At 35.1% G+C, this 5,718-nt stretch overlaps 1 non-coding gene across 1 annotated transcript; it reads right to left on the reverse strand.

The window, feature by feature from the left end:
- Positions 1-772: 772 nt before the first annotated feature.
- LOC121477201 lies at positions 773-879 on the reverse strand. Its single transcript, XR_005984132.1, has one exon. It is a non-coding gene; the product is annotated as a U6 spliceosomal RNA (small nuclear RNA).
- Between the last annotated feature and the right edge of the window lie 4,839 nt (positions 880-5,718).

The raw sequence follows: 5,718 nt of genomic DNA on the forward strand, positions 1-5,718 counted from the left end.
TCTGAGAATGTAACCAATCTGCCCTGTTACCATTTTTATTTACATTCTTTTGCAATCACTTCTACTCACCTTTTGGGCATGAGACATAGTCTCAGGACAGCACCACGCAGAGCAGTCTGGGATCTCACAAGCTTTCATTTTTATCTAGGAATGAGGGAGCAGGACCATTGAGCAATTCTACTACTTAGGAAGTGCCTTCTCTACTTAAACCATTGCTTTCTTCTATTTGTCTAGATCATTCCATGTCTCTCCTTAGGGGGACCACACTTTGCTTGCTAAAGCTGAAAAGCAAGAGCTCTACATGAGCTATTTTAGAGAAGAGATGACTCTGAAGTTGAGAGGACTGTTGCCATTTCTCTTGGATCTACCATTCCCTTAGGCCAGAGAGGTACAATTTTATGAAGTCCTTGGTAGCAACAACTGAAATAAAAATGAAACAAAACAAAACAAAATAAAAAACCCCAGAAAAACTAGAATGTCAGAATATCCAAAAAAAAGAAAATCTCATATCTATTCCTTTATGTAAGTGGTTGCCATTAAGTCTCAGTGAAATTAAGGTCCTCTTCCATGTTGGTTATTGTCAGTTGTTAACTGGGCTGTTTTGGGTTAGAAAAATGTCCATGGGTTAAAGTTAAGAATATCTTCATATACTTGCTCCTTTAAAAGCCCATCAATCTCTTAATTACTTCCTCTCCCTAAAGATAAAATAAAAGGTAAAATTCCAGTTATAAGAGTGCAGTCTTAATATCAATGGTGGTAAAATGGATTTTTAAAAAATATGGAATACTTCACTAATTTGCATGTCATCCTTGTGCAGGGGCCATGATAATCTTCTCTGTTTCATTCCAATTTTAGTGTATGAACTGTTGAAGCGAGAATGAAAGGGGATTTCTTAATTAGCAGCAATAGGAGCAGGGAATCCCAAATACCAAGAATAGATAGTAGCCAAGCAACTCACACATAAGGGATTCTTCACCACAATACATTACTCTTTTTTAGTCCTACTGAAATATCCAGGAATGGATACAAATACATTAATTTCCATATAAGATCATCTATCAGGGGCTCTTGTTCTTATGTGTCTAGAATACTATACATCTCCCATTGTCCTAGAATTTACTTTTATATAGTCTACACTTCTTACAATCAGTACAATTGCAGGTACAGTCTAATCAAAGGCTGGGAAAGACATAAGAGAATTATCCTGAATACTCACAAGAATCTTCTTTAACTAAGATTCATTAACTTCAAACATGTACCCTTAAAAGCCCATTTTCATTTATTATGGTGGGTTTGTAGAAGCAGTCAGCCTTTAGATCGTAAGGGGTAGCCAGGAGCCAAAATCCTAAAAAAAGTTCAACCTTCCATTGCCATTTCCTAAAAATGCACAGGCTATCAGAGATATTATCAAAAATACCCAGAGTTTTTATTGGCAATTTCAGGTTCCATTCTTACCATTGTCTCTACTCACTTTCATATTAAATCACATCAATGTGACAAACCCTTAGGAGTATGCCAAATGAGCTAGGCCAGGCTCAAAGGATTGATCTGGGCTTAGGACTAACAAGCAATCATTCGATTTACCTGAGATTACTTCCACTTAGTTTTACTGCTCAACCAGGAAATAAGCAATATAATATGCATGTGTTAAAGGCAACACCTTCCTATACTTTTCAGGTTCCTCCCCTTGGCACACCTCAGGTTTGGAAGTCTTGGTACTCTCAGTGGAGAGTCACTCTGATGAAGAAAGCCCAGAGACTGGGGCTTGTTGGATTTTTTTCTCCCCAGGGCCAAACTCTATTCTAGGGACCGACCATCATATTACAACAGTAAACATTTCTTGCTATGCTACCATATATACATATTCCATTTCTCCTCCATCAGAAGACACAAGATGGTTTGGCAAGTCTGGTCATGGCCTATCTCAGACACTACCTGAAATTATATATAAAGGATGAGCATATCATTACATCTTTATTTTTCTGAAGAGAAATGCCTTTCTTCTGAGTGATCTGCAAAACAAAACAGAGGTGTCTGGGTGGCTCAGTCAGTGGAGTGTCTGACTTTGCCTCAGAGCATAGTCTCAGAGTCCTCACTCAGTGGGGAGTCTGCTTGTCCCTCTTTCCGTGCCTCGCCCCCCTGCTCATGTTCTCTCTCTTAAATCTTTAAATACAACAACAACAAAATTCCCACTGTTACAGAAGATGCCATTCAAATAAGGGAATAAGTGATACTGTAACTACAACATATGACAAAACAAAATACCAAATGTTCTATTTTAGGAAAATAGTCTAAATTAATTCTAATTTATAGGGATATAGATTCACTCACATTAGTGAATTTCTAACCAGAAAATTAGATTTTACTTATCTGAGTCAAATTCCAGCAACTATGTCTGAGAAATGTCCTATCTGTTGAACACTAAAATCTGGTATCAGACACAAAAAGTGAATCAGGTGTTTTTTTCCCTCATAAATGGGATTCTTATTGTACCTATCATAACCACATGCTGTAGTTTTCGAATCATCACTAATTCTGCAAGGGGAGTTTCCAAATGTACTGAAAACATGGTAGTCATTCATAAAGCAAGTATTATTTACTGAAAGCTAGGGATATTTTTTCCCAGGAAATTCAGTGGTATGGGAGGCATGCTTTAAAAAAAAAAAAAGATTTGAGAGAGAGAGCAAGCACAAGCGGGGCTCGGCACAGAGGGAGAAGCACACTCCTTGCTGAGCAGGGACCCCAAGTTGGGACTCCATCCCAGGACCCTGGGATCATGACCTGAATCAAAATCAGATGCTTGACTGACTGAGCAACCCAGGTGCCCCAGGGGGCAGACTCAAGGCAAAGAATGAGAGATAGAAAAAATTCTAAGATAAATAAATGAAAGGTTATTTTGGGCTATTAAGAAAATACAGAAGAATAATGTCAGGGAAAGAAGTAAAAGGGGGAAATTTTTACCACAGGCGAGGTAGTCAGAAAATGCCACATTAGGTCAATATAGCTAAATGTAAAATAGCAGCTAGCATAGAGTTAAAAGATATTTTCTTTGTCTTCCAGAAACAAACAATATGAAAATAAATATATGAAAATAAAATAGTATAATGAAATTTCATAAATGGCATGATTGAAATCTTGAGCTGTGGATATATGGACAAGGAAACAAATTCTACCAGTGCAAAAGCCAATTTGTCTAATCTGTATGTACTAGCTTTTTGAAATGAATTTGGGAAATAAACAGATAAAATGTGCAATATAATTTTTTAGAATGCTGTTGTAATATAATTAGGCTTATTTTTGTCATTATTTCAACTTTTTTATAATTAATTCATCCTACAAATTGCCTGTTATGAATGTACTGAGCTAAATTTAGTTGCAGATTCATTCATTTCAGAAAGATTAAAGGTCATGAAGAAAATGATACTTATTCAGAAACAGGAAGCAAGATCAGTCTAATGGTATCTTAGATGTGCTTTGGGTTTGGAGAACATGATCAATGTTGAAAGAACTAAGAAGTGGATACTTGGTTTGGAATGGTTATTGACAGGCTAGAACATAAGCAGCACACAGGTCAAATTCAAATCATAAAGTTGGCTCAATTCTACTTAAAAACATGTCTTGAACACACACAGATGAGGAATTATTTAAAACTTAGAGGTATGACACTACGTTTTTATTCTAAAACATTCAGTATAATGTTAATAGCATAATGTTAATAGATCAGGCTCCCCAGGTTGGAATCCAAGTTCTATGATACGCAATTGTTCTGAATCTCAGTTTCTTCATCCTTAAAATATTTTCAGGTAATTTTTAAAGGTTACAGGAGATTAAAAAATGAACAAAGAACAATTATGAAAACTAATACACACTCAATTATTAGCTAGCTTCAATGTAAATAGGCATAATACTAGCTGTTGGGAGAGATACAGGGCTCTGTGAAATTTAGAAAATGGGAATTGCTCCTGATAAAATGGGTCAGAAAATGATTTTAATGAGTTGGGATTGAGCAGTGCCTGTAAATAAGTAGCATCCTAACATGTAGAAGTGGAGGGGAAAAGGCAAAATCAAAAAAGAGGGAAGTGGAAAAGCACAGCTCTTTTAGGAGCAGTCAAATAAACTCAATTTTCTGGAGTGATGGTACCTGGCTCGAAAACATATGAGTTGGATTTATTCACTGTTGAATTGATTCATTTATTAAACTAGTTTTTTTTTTTCCAACTCTGTGTGAGCTATGAAGATGTAGAAAGAGAAACAAAAATAACTCGGGATGAAAAGATGCTTCTGATACAGACTGTAGGTTGTCAGCATCTAAGATTTAGTATTATTCATTCTCCAAATGAAAGGGGTCTCTAATCCACATGACACTGAGGATGAGAATATTAAGGAGGAACATAATGAGAAAGAGTTGTCTAAGAAGTGTAATTCCACAAAAAGTGCCATCCCAGGAGGGCATGAAGACACTCTTCTAGCCAAAGTGAGTCAAACACATTGTAACCCTCACAGTGTATGTAACATATTAGAATGGATGAAGGAAAGGATGACTAAACACTTAATGAAATTTAATATAAAACTTACTATTGCCAACCAAATGAGTGTTTGTTAGACATTTCTAAAAAGGATTTATAAGAGATGAAACATTCCCTGATAAGAATAAATGTAAAAGTGAGCTTACTACAGGCAGATTTACCAAAGCTTGCAAGGAAATTATTCCAAGGAAGACAGGTCAGCTAAGCATGCACAGCCTTAGAAAGACTATACTTACAACATTATATTCAGACAACTAGAATATCAATGAATACATTATCATGAAATACGATCTATGTATTCAAAAAGTATTCCCTCCAAATATATCACACTTACACTGGGGAGGGAGGGCTAATATATCTTTTTCACATAAATCAATGCCATCTTTATTCCAACAGCAACTACAACTATGTTCAAATGTTCAAGAGTACAAAAGAATGACTATTTGCATGTTATCTTAGAAGGATTTGATTTGGAATACTGTATTTTTTTTTTAAAGCTTAACTGCAAAGAAATAAAAATCCAGCTTGTATATGAACTGAAATAAAATGGCTGGAAAGATTTTTAAGAATTTGAATGTTTAAACATGATTGTTTCTAACTAGAACATCTTCTAGAGATTTCTTTTAAGCATCAGCATTATTTTAAGAAACACTTTTAAGGCCTCCATTCATCTCCAAAGCTGATGTGCTAAATGAACAAGTGAGGCCAATTTAGTTCTACAGGGACATAAAAAGTACTTCTCTCAAAAAGCTGGTTATTTCTAATAAAATATAAAATATCTGCTAAGGGGAAAGATTAGTGAGACAATAAAAATAAGAGAAGACAAGTTATAAATACAAAATTGCAAAAGAAGAAATAAATGTCAACATATAAAAAATACTGTCCCTCAAGCAACAATGTATTTTCAAATATATTCAAGGAAACAGTACATATACTCATTCTTCCCTTTATAAATGATAGTGAAACAGGGAGAATGGTTTAGGAACTCATAGATTTGACAAGTATTTGGCAGCCATATAAAAAAATGCCGTGTTTGGTTTCTGAGAGGGAACCTTGTTTTAACTTTTGATTCATAGTTTATGGGAATATGGGACATTTTAGCTTGGTTTAATAGTTAGAAAAAGAAAATAACCTTTTGTCCTCCATTCAGCTCTAGCAAAAATCCAGATCTTACCAGGAAAAAATTTTAAAA

Source organism: Vulpes lagopus, chromosome 16 (genome assembly GCF_018345385.1).
Source record: "Vulpes lagopus strain Blue_001 chromosome 16, ASM1834538v1, whole genome shotgun sequence".
In the NCBI taxonomy this organism is placed as follows: Eukaryota; Metazoa; Chordata; class Mammalia; order Carnivora; family Canidae; genus Vulpes; species Vulpes lagopus.